Source organism: Chlorocebus sabaeus, chromosome 6 (genome assembly GCF_047675955.1).
Source record: "Chlorocebus sabaeus isolate Y175 chromosome 6, mChlSab1.0.hap1, whole genome shotgun sequence".
Classification (NCBI taxonomy): domain Eukaryota; kingdom Metazoa; phylum Chordata; class Mammalia; order Primates; family Cercopithecidae; genus Chlorocebus; species Chlorocebus sabaeus.
In genome coordinates, this window is record NC_132909.1 from 53,018,038 (window position 1) to 53,037,361 (window position 19,324).

A 19,324-nucleotide genomic window follows, 5' to 3' on the forward strand; every position below is an offset into this window, starting at 1 on the left:
CTGGGCGGCAGAGTGAGACTCCGTCTCAAAAAAAAAAAAAAGTAATAATAATAATAATAAAAGTTACCTATTCTGGCTGATCATGGTGCTCACACACGTATTCCCAGCACTTTGGGAGGCTGAGTCAGGAGGATTGCTTGAGGCCAGGAGTTCAAGATCAGCCTGGGCAACACAGTGAGACCCCATCTCTACAATAAAATAAAAGAGTAATCAGGCCAGGTGTGGTGGCTCACGCCTGTAATCCCAGCACTTTTGGAGGCTGAGGCGGGTGGATCACCTGAGGTCAGGAGTTTGAGACTAGCCTGGCCAATATGGTGAAACCCCATGTCTACTAAAAATACAAAAAATTAACTGGGCATGGTGGCTGGCGCCTGGCCCAGCTACTCCAGAGGCTGAGATAGGAAAATTGCTTGAACCCAGGAGGTGAAGGTTGCAGTGAGCTGAGGTCATGCCACTGCGCTCCAGCCTGGGCAACAGAGCAATACTGCATCTCAAAAAACAAACAAAAAGGCCTGGCGCGGTGGCTCATGCCTGTAATCCCACTTTGGGAGGCGGAGGCGGGCAGATCACGAGGTCAAGTTGAGACCATCCTGGCCAACATGGTGAAACTCCGTCTCTACTAAAAAATACAAAAATCAGCTAGGCCTGGTGGCGCACACCTGTAATCCCAGCTACTCAGGAGGCTGAGGCTGGAGAATCACTTGAACATGGAAGGCAGAGGTTGCGGTGAGCCGATACCGCGCCACTGCACTCCAGCCTGGGCAACACAGCAAGACTCTGTCTCAAAAAAAAAAAAACAAAACAAAATTACCCAGTCTCTGATATTTCTTCATAGTATTATGAAAATGGACTAAATAAGTCAGAGGTTAGAGTTTCAAGACCTACCAGACATTTATTTCAGTGATTCTCAAAAGCGCCCTTCAACAGAACCCCCACTTGTCTCAGATTTCTTCCACTGGCTCCTGGACCTGGTTGGACGGACTGACAGAAGGGTGTTCTTGAAGCCCCCAGAATGACTCTCCCCACCTGAAAGTAGGGACTCAGCGCTATCCAGAGTTGCAGAGGGCCAGAGAATTGACTGGTGTCTGGCGAGGCTGCCGTCGATCCCTCACTGCATTCTCTAGTCCATCAGAGCAGAGGGTTTCATCTGTTCTCCACTCAGGCTGCAGTATTACCCTTGAGAACAGGAGAATGTTTGGGGGAGGATGTGTCTGAAAGGGTCTTGAGCATCGTTGTGGGCGAACTCCAGACATCATCCGTAATGGTGAATGCACTAATACAAAGATACAAATCTTACATTCCTGCAGTAAATGCTACTGGGTTTACTACTTTCTTATCATGGGGTTGGAATTTATTTGCTAATTTATTTCCCTCCCTCCCTCCCTCCTTCCCTCCTTTCCTTCCTTCCTTCCTTTCTTTTCTTTCTTTCTCTCTCTGTCTCTCTCTCTTCCTCCCCTTCCCTCCCCTTTGCTCCCCTTCCCTCCCCTCTCCTCCCCTCCCCTCTCCTCTTGCTCTATCACCCAGGCTGGGTGCAGTGTTGCAGACACAGCTCACTGTAGCCCTGACCTGGGCTCAAGCAATCTTCCCACCTCAGCCTCCTGAGTAGCTGGGAGTACAGGGATGCTCTATCACACCCAGCTAATTTTTAATTTTTTTGTAGAGGTGGTCACTTGCTATGTTGGCCAGGCTGCTCTCAAACTCCTGGGCTCAAGCAATCCTGCCTCACCCTCTCAAAGTGCTGAGATTCCAGGCGTGAGCCACTTCACCGAGCCACTATTATACTTAGTGCATTTGTTTTGTTGTTGTTGTTGTTTATTTTTTGTTTTTTGGTGTTTGTTTTTTTTTTGTTTTTTTGGGTTTTTTTGAGATGGAGTCTCGCTCTGTTGCCAGGCTGGAATACAGTGGTGCAGTCTTGGCTCATTGCAACCTCTGCATCCCGGGTTCAAGCGATTCTCCTGCCTCAGCCTCCTGAGTAGCTGGGACTACAGGCGCGTGACACCACTCCCAACTAATTTTTGTATTTTTGGTAGAGACAGTGTTTCATCATGTTGGCCAGGATAGTCTCAATCTCTTGACTTCATGATCAGCCTGCCTCAGCCTCCCAAAGTGCTGGGATTACAGGCGTGAGCCACCATGCCCAGCTTACTTAGTGCATTTGTAGCAATATTCACTACTGATAAGATTCTGTAGTTTTTTAATGATTGTACTGTTTTTATCAGTGATAAAAAAAGATACACATATATCTTGTACTGGCATCATAAAAAGCTTTAGCAAGATTTGCTTCATTTTTAATACTCTGAAAGGATTTATGGAGAATTAGGACCAAATGGATCTTGAAAATTTCGTGTAATGTAAAAATGTCGGCCGGGCGCGGTGGCTCAAGCCTGTAATCCCAGCACTTTGGGAGGCCGAGACGGGCGGATCACGAGGTCAGGAGATCGAGACCATCCTGGCTAACACGGTGAAACCCCGTCTCTACTAAAAAGTACAAAAAACTAGCCGGGCGAGGTGGCGGGTGCCTGTAGTCCCAGCTACTCCGGAGGCTGAGGCAGGAGAATGGCGTAAACCCGGGAGGAGGAGCTTGCGGTGAGCAGAGATCCGGCCACTGCACTCCAACCTGGGTGACAGAGCAAGACTCCGTCTCAAAAAAAAAAAAATGTCTGGCTGGGCATGGTGGCTCATGCTTGTAATCTCAGCACTTTGGGAGGCCGAGAAGAGAGGATCACTCTAGCTCAGGAGTTTGAGAACAGCCTGGACAATGGAGTGAGATACCATCTCTACTAAAAAAAACAAAAAACAAACAAACAAAAAGCAAAACGAGTTTATCTGCTGTGTTCCTTCCATCCCAACTACTTAGTACACTGAGGCAGGGGGTTTACTTGAGGCCAGGCATTCAAGGCAATAGTGTACAACTATTACATACCACTTTTTTTTTTTTTTTTTTAGTTGATCTCACTCTGTCATCCAGGCTGGAGTGCAGTGACATCATCCTGGCTCACTGGACCCTTCATCTCCCCAGTTCAAGTGATTCTCCTGCCTCAGCCTCCCGAGTAGCTGGGATTACAGGCATGTGCCACCTGGCCCAGCTAATTTATTTCATTTTATTTATTTAACTTTTTTTAAAAAATTTTTTTTGGATACAGAATCTCACTCTCTCACCCATGCTGGAGTGCAATGGTGGGATCTCGGCTCACTGCAACCTCCTCCTCCTGGGTTCAAGCAATTCTCCTGCCTCAGCCTCCTGAGTAGCTCGGATAACAGGCATGTGCCACCAAGTCCAGCTAATATTTGTATTTTTAGTAGAGACAAGGTTTCACCATGTTGGTCAGGCTGGTCTCAAACTCCTGACCTCGTGATCCGCCCACCTTGGCCCCCCAAACTGCTGGGAGTATTACAGGTGTGAACCACTGCACCCGGCCTTCAACCAGCTAATTTTTGTATTTTTAGTAGAGATGGGGTATTGCCATGTCAACCAAGCTGGTCTCAAACTCTTTACTTCAGGTAATCTGCCCGCCTTGGCCTCCCAAAATGCTAGGATTACAGGCATGAGCTACTGAGCCCCACCTTACATATCAATTCTAAAAAGAGTTATAATTCTAATACTTTGTTTGTTTTTTTTTTTCTTCCTTTTTTTGGGGGGACAGGGTCTCACCCTGTCACCCATGCTGGAGTGCAGTGACACAGTCATGGCTCACTACTACAGCCTTGACCTCGTGAGCTCGGTGGGTGATCCTCCCACCTCAGGCTCCCTGGTAGTTGGAACTGCAGGCATGCACGACCACAGCCCGGTAATTTTTGGTACTTTTTGTAGAGGCAGAGTTTCAGCCTGTTGCCTAAGCATCATAGCAAGACCCTATCCCCACAAAAAATTTTTAAAACCTGGCCAGGCATGGTGGTGTGCACCTGTAGTCCCAGCTACTTGAGATGCTGAGGCAGAAGGATTACTTGAGCCCAGGAGTTCAAGTCTACAATGAGCTATGATCGATTCACTGACTCCAGGCTGGGCAACAGAGCAAGACCCTGCCCCCCCCCCCCAAAAAAAGTATTACATGTCAATTTTATGTGCTTTTTATCACAGTAAAAATAAATAATAAAACAGAAGTTACTGGCCGGGCACAGTGGCTCATACCTGTAATCCCAGCATTTTGGGAGGCCTAGATGGGTGGATCACTTGAGGCCAGGAATTCGAGACCAGCCTGGCCAATATGGCGAAAACCTTGTCACTACTAAAAATACAAAAGTTACCTGGGGCTGGTGGCATGCACCGATAATCTCAGCTACTCGGCCGACTGAGGCATGAGAATTACTTGAACGCGGGAGGTGGAGGCTGCAGTGAGCTGAGATTGTGCCACCGCACTCCAGCCTGGCCAATAGAGCAAAACTCTGTCTCAAAATGAAACAACAATAAAAGCCCAGAAGTTACTTGGGTCAGTTCTTGTTTATTTTTTTCTTTCCATTGTGATTTGTCTTGAGCCCCTACCTATATTAAGGATGCAGTAGCAGAGTGACTAGCAATGTGGCCCTAACAAGAAATGAAGGGGAACCAGATGTGGGTGTTTACAGGGAGCCTTTCTTTCAAGTGATACATTTTTATTTATTTGTTTGTTTATTTTTATTTATTTATTTATTTGAGATGGAGTCTTGCTCTGTCGCCCAGATCGGAGTGCGGTGGCACGATCTCGGCTCACTGCAAACTTCTTCTCCTGGGTTCAAGCGATTCTTCTGCCTCAGCCTTCCAAGCATCTGGGATTACAAGCACATGCCAACGCCCAGCTCATTTTTGTATATTTAGTAGAGACAAAGTTTCACCATGTTGATCAGGCTGCTCTCGATCTCCTGACTTCGTGATCTGCCTGCCTCAGCCTCCCAAAGTGCTGGGATTACAGGTGTGAGTCAACGTGCCTGGCCTTCTATTTATTTTATTTTATTTTATTTTGGAGACAGAGTCTCGCTCTGTTGCCCAGGTTGGAGTGCATTGGCTCACTGCAACTTCCGCCTCCAGGGTTTAAACAATTCTCCTGCCTCAGCCTCCCAAGTAGCTGGGACTACAGGCACACCCACTACACCTGGCCTTTTTTTTTTTTTTTTTTTTTTTTTTGTATTTTAGTAGAGACAGGGTTTCACCGTATTGCCCAGGCTGATCTTGAACTTCTGAGCTCAGGCAGTCCGCCTGCCTTTGCCTCCCAAAGTCCTAGGATTACAGGCCTAAGCCACTGCACTCGGCATTATTTCTATTCTGTTCTATTCTATTCTATTCTATTCTATTCTATTCTATTCTATTCTATTCTACTCTACTCTACTCTACTCTACTCTACTCTACTCTATTCTATTTTTGAGATGGAGTCTGGCTCTGTCACCCAGGCTGGAGTGTAATGGCTCAATCTCAGCTGACTGCAACCTCCACCTCCTGGGTTCAAGTGATTCTCCTGCCTCAGCCTCCCAAGTAGCTGGGACTACAGACATGCACCACCACACCCGGCTAATTTTGTATTTTTAGTAGAGACAGGGTTTCGTCATGTTGGTCAGGCTGGTCTCAAACTCCTGACCTCGGGTGATCTGCCTGCCTCAGCCTCCCAAAGTGCTGGGATTTCAGGTGTGAGTTACCACGCCTGGCCTAAGGGATACATTTTTTTAAGTTAATTAAGTTATTTATCGATGAATGACAGAGTCTCCCTCTGTCATCCAGGCTGGAGTGCAGTGGCACGATCTCAGCTCACTGAAACCTGCAACTCCAGAGCTCAAGCCATTCTCCTGCCTTAGCCTCTCAAGTAGCTTGGATTACATGCATCCGCTACCATGCTGGGCTAATTTTTGTATTTTTAGTAGAGATGGGGTGTTGCCGTGTTGGCCAGGCTGGTCTGGAACTCCTTAGCTCAAGTGATCTGCCTGCTTTGGCCTCCCAAAGTGCTGGGATTACAGGTGTGAGCTGTTGCGCCCGGTCAGGGATACATTTTAAAACCCTGGTTGACAGCCTAAACCTGGGCTGTTCTATAACCAGGGGGTCCCTCACCTGGGAAACTTGTTTATACTGATAGATGACCTAGGCTGCCCTTTTTTTTTTTTTTTTTTTTTTTTAAGATGGAATCTCCCTGTTGTCACCCAGGCTGGAGTGCAGTGGTGCAATCTTGGCTTACTGCAACCTCCACCTCCTGGGTTCAAGCAATTCTCCTGCCTCAGCCTCCCCAAGTAGCTGGGATTACAGGCACATGCCACCAAGCCCAGCTAATATTTTTGGTATTTTTAGTAGAGACAAGGTTTCACTACGTTGACCAGGCTGGTCTCGAACTCTTGACCTCAGGTGATCCGCTCACCTCGGCCTCCCAAAATGCTGGGATTCCAGGAGTGAGTCACTGCGCCCAGCGACATAACTGCTCTTGTCTGACCTGTGTTCAGTTTATGCCTGCCTGATCATCACTCTGACACGGAAACCTGACCTTGCGTTCCCACCAGCTCCCTGGGGAAATCTCAACCAGGGGCAGCCCCTGGTTCTTCAGACGGTAGGTGCAAATTCAAAACACCACTACAATAGGACATAATTTCAAAGATTTATTGCTTACACGTCCTGGGAAGGGAGGGCAAAATGAGTTGGGAGGACAGTCCTCCATCCATGGGTCACACTAGGCAGGGATGAGAGGCAGAAAAGGAGGGAGGGCGTGGCAGCTAACTGTATACATAAAGGAATAGTGTGTAGGTCACTTTAAATTTAGGAGCAAATACCTGGATAGTCAGTTTAAAGGAAGCAGGAGGAAAACAGTCTCCTGGGCAGGAAAGATGTCTCTAGATTCTTTCTACATTCTTATCTCTAGCCACAGGCTTGAGCTGATTGGGTGTGGTGTTCTATTTCTTTTTGAGATGGAGTCTCCCTCAGTCACCCAGTCTGGAGTGCAGTGGCACAATCTTGTCTCCCCGCAACCTCTGCTTCTTGGGTTTGAGCGATTCTCCCGTCTCAGCCTCCTGAGTAGCTGGGAATACAGGCATGCACCACCATGCCCGGCTCATTTTTGTTTTTTAGTAGAGATGGGGTTTCACCATATTGGCCAGGCTGGTGTCGAACTCCTGACCTCGTGATCCACCCGCCTCAGCCTCCCAAAGTGCTGAGATTTAAAGGCCCGAGCCACCTTGCCTGGCCTCTTTGTTGATTTATAAAAATATTGAATATGTAAAGAAATAAAGGGCCAAGCACACTGGCTCATGCCTGTAATCCCAACAATGTAGTAGGCCGAGGCTGGGCGCTGTGGCTCATGTCTGTAATCTGAGCACTTTGGGAGGCCTCAGCAGGTGGATCGCAAGGTCAGGAGATCAAGAGCATTCTGGCCAACATGGTGAAACCCCATCTCTACCGAAAATACAAAAATTCACCGGGCGTGGTGGCTGGCACCTGTAGTCCCAGCTACTCGGGCGGCTGAGGCATGAGAATCACTTGAACCCAGGAGGCGGAGGCTGCAGTGAGTCAAGATCGATCCACTGCACTCCAGCCTGGCAACGGAGGGAGACTGTCTCAAAAAAAAAAAAAAAAAAAAAAAGTGAGAGGCCAAGGACGGAGAATTGCTTTAGAGTTGTTGAATACGAATTCGAAATTTCTCTTCAAAGAGTTAATATGTCAGTATGCTCAATTCTTTGCCTTCTACTTTTAAACTTAACTTCCTCGTAAAGCAACCTTTTCCACCCTGACTCATTCTCCACCTTGAGTCATTACCTACTCCACCCTGGCTCATTCTACTCATTCAGATTACCTACTCCACCCTGACTTATTCATTCTTATTCATTTCATAACCATTTTTTTCCCGCCAAACCACTCACCCCCCCCCGTCAATCTCTTTAAATTAGCCAATCGGAATTAGTTTAGCCTGTGCGGTCTAATCCTAGCCAATAGGGGAACGACACAGCGGTAGGGACCACTTGCATCAGGAATAAGAACCTCTTTCCTTCCCTTGTGCAGGGGTGCACCCACCATTGTTCCATCTGTGAGAGCACACCCTTCTATAGAAGTACCTTACCTTACTGAGAATTAAAAAGAAAATTTTATATTCGAGTGCTATGTATTTTGCAGCACCGAAACTTTATATGTAACAATTTGGGGGCTTGTCTGGGATTACATTCCCCTCTGGGGGTGGTCTCTGTTTCTCTCTCGTGTGGAAGCGCGCACCCCGCCCTTTGTGGCGGCCTCAAGTGGGAAAAATCAGAACCCACCCACTGCCAGGAATAACCCGAGCTCTCAGCAACGCAGGAAAAAAAAAAAACACAAACCTGGCCAGCAACCTAGCTTAAAGGATCCTCACATACTGTGGCAATGACTCTGTGCACAGACCAAGGAAGGAAAAGCTGCAGGAGCCGGTAAAGTATTTCCTTGGTGGTCGGGACCAAGGTAAGAAAGCCGCAGGGGTGGGGGTGGGGTGGGGGCGGTGAAGTACTTCTTGGTTGGGGTGGCTAAGAGGTTAAAAAGAGGCAAGATGGCCGGGCGCGGTGGCTCAAGCCTGTAATCCCAGCACTTTGGGAGGCCGAGATGGGCGGATCACGAGGTCAGGAGATCGAGACCATCCTGGCGAACACGGTGAAACCCCGTCTCTACTAAAAAATACAAAAAACTAGCCGGGGGCGAGGTGGCAGGCGTCTGTAGTCCCAGCTACTCGGGAGGCTGAGGCTGGAGAACGGCGTAAACGAGACATCCCCATTGGTGGGAGGATTGAAGCTCACACAAACCTCCAAGTAGTAGAAAAGGTGAGAAATTTCCAGAAGGGAAATTGAACCTCACCCCAAAAGGCAAGAAATTTCCAGTGAAAATTGAGCCTCACCCCAAAAGGTGAGAAATTTCCAGTAAGGGAAATTGAACCTTGAAACTTACCCCAAAACCATCAAGATGGGAAATACCCCAAGCAAGACAGGGAGCAAGGGGGATAAAGATGGTAACAAAGATATTCCCCCGATAGCCCCCTAGGTCTTATGCTGAAACACTGGAAGGATAATGAAAGGACTAAACATAGGAAAAAGCAACACATGATAAAATATTGCTGTTGTGTTTGGATTCAGGGACCCATCCTCAATCCCTCAATCTTCTGGCCACAGTTTGAATCGAATGAGGATGTAATGTGTCAGCTTCTAATCCGATATGTTAATAATAAAAGTCCAGTGTCTCAAGAAGAACTCGGCTATGCCCTTTGTTGGAGGCAAGGACCTGCCCTCCTTTTTCCCTTAAATAGGGAAGAACCCAATCTGGCACTTCTTTTTTTTTTTTTTTTTTTGAGACGGAGTCTGGTTCTGTCGCCCAGGCTGGAGTGCAGTGGCCGGATCTCAGCTCACTGCAAGCTCCGCCTCCCGGGTTCACGCCATTCTCCTGCCTCAGCCTCCGGAGTAGCTGGGACTACAGGCGCCCGCCACCTCGCCCGGCTAGTTTTGTGTATTTTTAGTAGAGACGGGGTTTCACCGTGTTAGCCAGGATGGTCTCGATCTCCTGACCTCGTGATCCGCCCGTTTCGGCCTCCCAAAGTGCTGGGATTACAGGCTTGAGCCACCGCGCCCGGCAATCTGGCACTTCAAAATGACAAGTCAGAGGAGCCAGCTCTCATGCCTAAAGACTCCAGCACATGGGATCCCCTAGATTATCTTCCCCCATTCAGTGTCCCCAATCTTTCCCCTCAGACAGCCACTGTCACCTCCGACCCCGTTCCAAATTCCCTCTCTGCTCACATTATTCCTCCTCCTTATAACCCTGACTCGGGAATTACCATCCCATCAGCCTGTTCCCCACCCCAACCTAAATACCCCTCTCTAAAAGGACTCCAGCATGAGGTAGAACAATGTAAAAAAGATATTCAGAATTTCCCACTTCCCTCCGTACCTAAGAGGTCAGCCCCGACCCTCTTCCCTTTCCCTTTGAAAGAGATACCACAAGGAGTGGGGGCTGTTGGCTTTGTAAATCCTCCCGTAACCAGTTGAGAAGTCCAGAATTTTAAAAAGGAGCTTAAACCACTACTAGATGACCCTTACTGAGTGGCAGACCAAATTGACCAATTCTTAGGAACTCAGTTATACACTTGGGTCGAGTTAATGTCCATCTTGGGCATCCTCTTTTCAGGGGAAGAAAGGAGTATGATTTGTAGGGCTACAATGGTAGTTAGGGAACGTGATCACCCTCCCGATGTTCCTACTGTGGAGCAGAAATTCTTCACCCGAGACCCCTGGTGGGACAATAACAGTGCAGATCACCGGGAGAATATGCAGGACCTAAGGGAGATGATAATAAAAGGAATTCAGGAATCAATACCCCAAACCCGAAATCTTTCTAAAGCACTTGATATACAACAGGAAAAGGATGAAGGGCCTATGAGATTCCTAGATAGACTGAGGGAGGAAATGAGGCAATATGCAGGCCTCAATTTGGATGATCCCCTTGGGCAAAGAATGTTGAAACTCCAATTTGTCACTATAAGTTGGCCAGACAACTTTTCAAAAAAGTTACAAAAAGAGACAATTGGGAAGACTGTCCTCTAAGTGAGCTGCTTAGGGAAGCTCAGAAAGTATACAGGAAACAGGACAAAGGAAAACAGAAACAAAAGATAAAAGTTATATTTTCCACCTTCCAACAGATGGCTCCAAACCCAGGTACTTCTAGACAGAGTTTTCAGGGAGACAGAAAGTATAAAGGGTCTGAACTCTCGTTTAAAGGACCCCAGCCTCCATCTGGAGGACCAAGATCCTCATCTACCAGGCCCCCTAAAGACTATGGGGGAGCAGGGTTAAAGAATCCCAGAACTAAGAGGGAAGAAGGACAAGATAGGTGCTATAGATGTGGAAGAACAGGCCACTTCAAGAGAGAATGTCCTGAACTAAGAAAGGAGAAAGAAGCCCTTCCACTTATTACTCTCAAGGAAGAATAGGGGGGTCAGGGGCTCTGTCTCTTTTATCTTGAGTCCCACCAGGAGCCCTTGATACATTTGGAGGTGGGACCTAAACATGAGCTTACCGCCTTTTTAGTCGATTCAGGGGCTGCTCGCTCCTCTGTTTCCCCCCATCTAATGTTGTCTCCTCCTCAGAGGAACTTTTAGTCTCCAGGGTAAAAGGGGAAGGATTTAGAGCAAAAATTTTACAAAGCACAGAAGTTAGATACCAGGATCGCTCAGCTTATATTCAGTTCTTGTTAATCCCTGAAGCAGGAACTAATTTACTGGGGAGGGATTTAATGTTAAAGTTGGCCATAGGTCTACAAGTCAGCCCAAGAGGATTCCTCACCTCATTAAACCTACTCACTACTGCAGATGAAAATTATATGAATCCTAATGGCTGGTCCAAAGAAGAAAACTGAGGGAAACTCCAGGTCCCTGCAATCCACATCAAGCTAAAAACCCTGGGAGAAGTAGTAAGAAGGAAGCAATACCCTATTCCCCTAGAAGGTAGGATAAGGTTGAAACCTCTAATCAAAGGCCTTATTAAAGATGGGCTTCTCCAGTCCTGTATGTCCCCTTGTAATACCCCAGTACTGCCAGTCAAGAAATCAGATATCGTATCGGCTAGTACAGGGCCTTAGAGCTATCAACCAAATAGTCCAGACTACCCACCCCATTGTCCCCAAACCTTACACCATTCTTAGCAAGATTTCATATAATCATCAATGGTTTACTGTAATAGATTTGAAGGATGCTTTTTCGGCGTGTCCCCTGGCTGGAAGATAGCCGAGATATATTTGCTTTTGAATGGGAAGATCCCCACTCAGGGCGGAAACAACAATATCGATGGACAGTCTTGCCCCAAGGGTTCACAGACTCCCCTAATCTTTTTGGTCAAATTTTAGAACAAGTATAGAAAAAGTTGTCATCCCAGAACAAATATGCCTTCTTCAGTACATTGACCACATCCTTGTATCTGGTGAAGATATAGAGAAGGTAACTGACTTCTCTACACATATTCTTAATCATCTGTAGTTTGAGGGACTATGAGTCTCAAAAAGAAGACTTCAGTGTGCAGAGCCCGAAGTTAAATATTTAGGCCACTTAATAAGTGCAGGCAAGCGAGGAATAGGGCCTGAACGAATTGAAGGAATCATGTGCCTACCCTTGCCTCAAACTAAACAAGGACTCAGGAAATGTTTAGGGTTAGTCGGATACTGCCACTTATGGATTGACTCGTATGCACTGCACAATAAACTGTTATATGAGAAACTTGCTCAGGAGAAGCCTAACTGTGTCCTGTGGACATCTGAGGAAGTTGATCAAGTCGAGAAGCTGAAGGAAAGGCTCATAACTGCCCCTGTTTTAGCCTTACCCTCCCTAGAAAAACCATTCTGCCTTTTTGTTAATGTGGACAGAGGGATAGCTCTAGGAGTGCTGACTCAAGAACATGGAGACCGCCAGCAGCCTGTATGTAGCCTTCCTATCAAAGGTCTCAGACCCAGTCACTTGTGGACGGCCTCGATGCGTCCAGTCTATCGTGGCTACAGCAATACTAGTCAAGGAACACAGAAAGTTAACCTTTGGAAGAAAATTGACAGTAAGCACGCCTCACCAAGTTAGAACTATTTTAAACCATAGAGCAGGGAGATAGATGGCTTACTGACTCAAGAATCTTAAAGTATGAGGCCATTCTGTTGGAAAAGGATGATTTATGGCCGGGTGTGGTGGCTCATGCCTGTAATTGCAGCACTTTGGGAGGCCGAGGCGGGTGAATCACAAGGTCAATAGATCGAGACCATCCTGGCCAACATGGTGAAACCCCATCTCTACTAAAAATACAAAAATTAGCTGGGCGTGGTGGCACACGCCTATAGTCCCAGGTACTTGGGAGGCTGAAGGAGAAGGATCGCTTGAACCTGGGAGTTGGAGGTTGCAGTGAGCCGAGATGGCACCACTGCACTCCAGCCTGGTGACAGAGCGAGACTCCAAAAAAAAAAAAAAAAAGGATGATTTAACATTGACCACCGATAATTCACTCAACCCAGCAGGTTTCCTAACAGGGAATTGAAATCTAAGGAGGAAACACACAAGTTTAGATTTAATTGATTACCATACAAAGGTTCAACCAGACCTAGGAGAAACCCCCTTCCGGACTGTACAGCACTTATTCATAGGTGGTTCCTCCTGTGTGCTTGAGGGAAAAAGACACAATGGGTATTCAGTGATTGATGGAGAAACTCTCATAGAAATAGAGTCAGAAAAATTGCCCAACAGTTGGTCTGCTCAAACGTGTGAGCTGTTTGCACTCAGCCAAGCCTTAAAGTCCTTACAGGACCAGGAGGGAACCATCTCTACCGATTCTAAGTACACTTTGAAGTGGCTCATACATTTGGAAAAATTTGAACTGAACAAGGTCTCGTTAATAGTAAAGGTCAAGACCTTGTTCACAAGGAGTTGATCACCCAAGTATTGAATCATATTAAGTTGCTGGAAGAAATAGCTATTGTCTATGTTCCCGGACACCAGAAAAGCCTCTTTTGAAAGTCGAGGAAATGCCGGGCGCGGTGGCTCAAGCCTGTAATCCCAGCACTTTGGGAGGCCGAGACGGGCGGATCACGAGGTCAGGAGATCGAGACCATCCTGGCTAACACGGTGAAACCCCGTCTCTACTAAAAAAATACAAAACACCAGCCGGGCGAGGTGGCGGCGCCTGTAGTCCCAGCTACTCGGGAGGCTGAGACAGGAGAATGGCGGGAACCCGGGAGGCGGAGCTTGCAGTGAGCTGAGATCCGGCCACTGCACTCCAGCCTGGGCGGCAGAGCAAGACTCCGTCTCAAAAAAAAAAAAAAAAAAAAAGTCGAGGAAATAACCTAGCAGATCAGGTGGCCAAGCAGGCTGCTGTGTCTTCTGAAATGCGTATTTTTCACTTAATTCCCTACCTCCCTCCTCCTACCATAATCCCTATTTTCTCTTCCACCATAAAAGAGAAACTAATAAAAATAGACGCTAAAGAGAATTCAGAAGGAAAGTGGATGAAATTAGACCAGAGAGAAATGTTGTCTAAACCCCTTATGAGGGAAGTCTTATCCCAACTACATCAGGGGACCAATTGGGGGCCCCAGGCTACGTGTGACGCAGTTCTCAGAGTTTATGGTTTTATGGGAATTTGTACCCTGGCCAAACAGTTTGCAGACAGTTGCTTAGTATGTAAGAAAACTGATAAACAAACTATAAAAAGATTACTTCTCTGGGGAAGGAATCCGGGCTTAAGGTCATCCCAAAGTATCCAAGTTGATTACACAGAAATGCCTCCAATAAATAGGTCATCTAAAATATTTACTAGTGATAGTAGACCACCTCACTCACTGGGTCGAAGCTGTCCCCTTTTCAAATGCAACAGCTAGTAATGTAGTTAAGGCCCTAATTGAAAATATAGCACCCAGGTTTGGACTAATAGAAAATATTGACTCAGACAATGGAACTCATTTCACTGCACGCATTATTAAAAAGCTATCCCAAATATTAGACATGAAATGGGAACACTATACTCACTGGCACCCACCCTCATCAGGGAGAGTAGAAAGAATGAATCAGACTCTAAAGAACCACTTAACCAAATTAGTCTTACAGACCCGATTGCCATGTACCAAGTGTCTTCCTATCGCCCTGCTGAGAATTCGAACTGCACCACAGAAAGACGTTGGTCTTTCTCCTTATGAGATGCTTTACGGGTTACCTTATGTGCACTCCACTGCTGATTTTCCTACCTTTGAAACAAAAGATCAATTCCTTATATCTTCTATTGTTCTCTTCTCTTAAAACTAAAGTTCTATTAGCACAGGCGCTGCCCTTGGAGTTCCCGGTGCAACATCAGCCTGGGGATCACATCCTCACCAAGAGCTGGAAAGAGGAGAAGCTTGAGCCAGCCTGGGAATGTCATTACTTGGTGCTCCTCACTACTGAAACCGCAGTCCCGATGGCAAAGAGAGGATGGACTCATCACACCAGAGTCAAGAAAGCGCCGCCGCCTCCGGAGTGGTGGGCCATAGTCCCAGGGGAAAACCCCACCAAACTAAAGCTAAGAAGAATTTAATTCTCCTTCATCTATTCTATTACTCTTTCTTCTTTCCTCGCTCTGCTGCTGACCATCTAGTTATTAACATAACCCAGTCAATTTCACCTCAAACTGTTGTGTTTAATGCTTGCCTTGTTATACCCTGGGGGGATCTGTCAAGTCAAAGACAGCTCTCTATTTCAGAAAAGTACCTCCGTCCATCCTGGCTCTCCTCAGACTGGGCATTAGTGAATTAGGACCATTTATTCTGGGGAGATTTTGATAAAGACCCCAGTGGCAACCAGGAGTCTTGCCACCCCACCCCCCTATGTGGAGCTTTTATGCCGTAGTTGGTCCAACGTTCTGTGGACCACCAAAGAGCAAGGATGGACTGCCCCAACCAGTTTTTGTAATTTCCTAAAACTGTACATTCATTTTACTAAAGGGACAGTGCCCCACCCCCCCGGCCCCACTGTCAGCTAAACCAGTGCAACCATATATACAGGTTATTATTTCGAGCTACCAAAGTTCTCTCCCTTTTCTTTTCTTTTCTTTTTTTTTTTTTTTTTTGAGACGGAGTCTTGCTTAAAACTAAATATTGCGGCCGGGCGCAGTGGCTCAAGCCTGTAATCCCAGGACTTTGGGAGGCTGAGGCAGGCAGATCATGAGGTCAGGAGATCAAGACTATCCTGGCTAACACGGTGAAAACCCATCTCTACTAAAAATACAAATAGGGCCGGGCGCGGTGGCTCAAGCCTGTAATCCCAGCACTTTGGGAGGCCGAGACGGGCGGATCACGAGGTCAGGAGATCGAGACCATCCTGGCTAACACGGTGAAACCCCGTCTCTACTAAAAAAATACAAAAATTAGCCGGGCGCGGTGGCGGGCTTCTGTAGTCCCAGCTACTCAGGAGACTGAGGCAGGAGAATGGCGTGAACCCGGGAGGCAGAGCTTGCAATGAGCTGAGATCCTGCCACTGCACTCCAGCCTGGGGGACAGAGCAAGACTCCGTCTCAAAAAAAAAAATAAAAAAAAATAAAAAAAATACAAATACAAATACAAATAAAATAAAATAAAATAAAAATTAGCCGGGGGTGGTGGTGGGCACCTGTAGTCTCAGCTACTCGGGAGGCTGAGGCAGGAGAATGGCGTGAACCCGGGAGGCAGAGCTTGCAGTGAGCCGAGATCACGCCACTGCACTCCAGCCTGGGTGACAGAGCAAGACTCTGTCTCAAAAACAAACAAACAAACAAACAAACAAACACTCAAAGTTGCACCTTCATCCCAAACGACACCGCCCCTAATGGAAGTATAACAAAGGCATTGCAAGGTCTGACTGCTCTATCCAATGAGTTGGCCAGCATCTCAGGGGTAAATGACCCCTTTACAGTATGGCTAGAAAAATGGTTCTGTAAATGGAAAGGAATAATAGCCTCAATTCTTAACTCCCTCGTAGCCATAATGGGGGTACTTATTTTTGTCAGGTGCTGTGTCACACCATACATCCATAGGTTGGTGCAGAGGTTCATAGAAACAGCACTTACTAAAACCTCCTTTAACTATCTTCCACCTTATCCAGAGAAGCTTCTTCTTTTGGAAAATCAAACAGAACAACTAAGTCAAGACATGTTAAATAAGTTTGAAGAGAAAGCCGTAAAAAAAAAAACAAAAACAAAAAAAAGCAAGAGGAGGAAGTTGTTGAATATGAATTCAAAATTTCTCTTCAAATAATTAATATGTCAGTAAACATCATGAAAATCTCAAGGGGATTCCTTGAGACTAGGACTTCAAGACCAGCCTGGGCATATGGTGAGATCTGGTCTTTGCCAAAAAACAATTTTTTTAATTCAGCCAAGGATGGTGGTGGCATGCCCCTGTAATCTCTGCTACCTGGGAGGCTGAGGTGGGAGGATTACCTGAGCCCAGTAAGTTGAGGGCTGCAGTGAGCCATGATCACATCACTGCATTCCAGCCTAGACAACAGAGTGAGACCCTGTCTCAAAAACAAAAAACAAACAAAAACGATTAAACAGAATTACTATGTGATCCAGATATTTCACTTTGGCATATATATCCAAAACTGTTGAGAGTCATTTCAAGTGTGCCTGCTTTGTAGTCTCTGAAATTATGTCCAATATCTGATAGCCATAGATAAGATAACTTCAGAGCTATGAAAACCCTATACCCCTGCTGTCCTTCAGAGCTATTTTTTTTTTTTTTTTTTTGGATACAAGGTCTTGCTCTGTCACCCAGGCTGGAGAGCAGTGACACAATCTCGGCTCACTGCAGCCTCCACCTCCTGGGTTCAAGCGATTCTCCTTCCTCACCCTCCCAAGCAGCTGAGATTATAGGCACCTGCCACCATACCCAAGTAATTTTTGTATTTTTAGTAGAGACGGAGTTTCACCATGTTGGCCAGACTTATCCTTCAGAGCTTTTTAACTGGAAGATATGATGCCAGTCTGGTGAGTATTGTCATTTAGTCATTATAAGCCCCCTCTTTGATTCCCCTTCTCCTCTGGGAGTCTCTCTTCCTTTCCATCCTTTCTGAGCAGCGACCCACAGGTAGAAGAAGCCTGTGGATACTCTCTTGCTGTTTGCTACCTCCCCAATGGTAACCTGTCAAAGCACATCCCAAATAAAGCTTGTGTGCTACTGCCGCCTTGTGGTCACATCTTTTTCCTTACTCAGCCAAGAAATCACTTGAACACCCTAAATGCGTATATGGTTTTATTCTTTACATTTAGATCCCTAGTCCATTTGGAGTTTATTCTTGTATATGCTGTGAAGTATGGATTTAATTTCATCTTTTCTCAGACAGCTAACCAGTTATCTTAGACCTTTCATTACAAATGGCATTTTTTGTCCCATTTATCTGAAATGCCACTTTTTTTTTTTTTTTCAGATGGAGTTTCGCTCTTATTGCCCTGGCTGGAGTGCAATGGCACGATCTCCACTCACCGCAATCTCTGCCTCCTGGGTTCAAGCTATTCTCCTGCCTCAGCCTCCCGAGTACCTGGGATTATAGGCATGTGCCACCATGCCCGGCTAATTTTGTATTTTTAGTAGAGACGGGGCTTCTCCATGTTGGTCAGGCTGGTCTCTAGCTTGTGACCTCAGGTGATCCACCCACCTCTGCCTCCAAAAGTGCTGGAATTACAGGTGTCAGCCAACACACCCGGCCTGTTTTTTTTTTTTTTTTTTTTTTTTTGAGATGGAGTCTCGCTCTGTTGCCCAGGCTCTAGTGCAATGGCGCAATCTAGGCTCACTGCTACCTCTGCCTCCCAGGTTTGAGCGATTCTCTTGCCTCAGCCTCTGGAGTACCTGGGCTTACAGGCGCCCACCACAATGCTTGGCTAAATTTTTTTTTTTTTTTTTTGAGATGGATTCTTGCTGTATCGCCAGGCTGGAGTGCAGGGGAGCGATCTCCTGCAACCTCTGCCTCCCGGTTCAAGTGATTCTCCTACCTCAGCCTCCTGAGTAGCTGGATTACAGGTGCCCGCCACCACACCCAGCTAATTTTTGTATTTTTAGTAGAGACGGGGTTTCACCAAGTTGGCCAGGATGGTCTCAATCTCTTTACTTTGTGATCTGCCTGCCTCGGCCTGGGATTACAGATGTGAGCCCCCATGCCCGGCCACGCTTGGCTAAAATTTTGTATTTTAATTAGAGACAGGGTTTCACCATGTTGGGCAGGCTGGTTTTGAACTCCTGACCTGAAGTGATCCTCCTGCCTTGGTCTCCCAAATTGCTAGGTTTATAGGCATGAGCCACCGCACTTCGCAAAATACATTTATGAACCAAATTTCTACGTGTTCTTGGGTCTATTTTTAGACATTTTATTAGTCTGTTTCTGCTTCATGTGCTAGTACCACATAGTTTTAATTATAGAGGCTTTATAGTATGTCTTATTTTAATATAATTTAATTATTTGCCTTGTGTGAAAACTGTCAATAGTATGTTTTAATGTCTGCTGCTCATCATTGCTTTTGTTTTTCTTTTCTTGGTTATTATCAGATGTTTGTTCTTCCACATAAACTTTAGTATCAATGTACCTAACTCCAGAAAAAACTTTTAATGTTTTTATTGGGATTATGTTACATTTCTGAATAAACCTGGGGAGAATGTCTGGTGTCAATGCTATTTTATAATGTAGGAAATGTGGTCCTGGCCCATGTGGTAAGGTCAGAAAAATAATAGAAATACTTGTTTTTGGCCAGGCGTGGTGGCTCACACCTGTAATCCCAGCACTTTGGGAGGCCAAGGCAGGTGGATCACTAGGTCAGGAGATTAAGATCATCCTGGCTAACACGGGGAAGCCCCGTCTCTACTAAATATACAAAAAATTAGCTGGGTGTGGTGGTGGGCACCTGTAGTCCCAGCTAC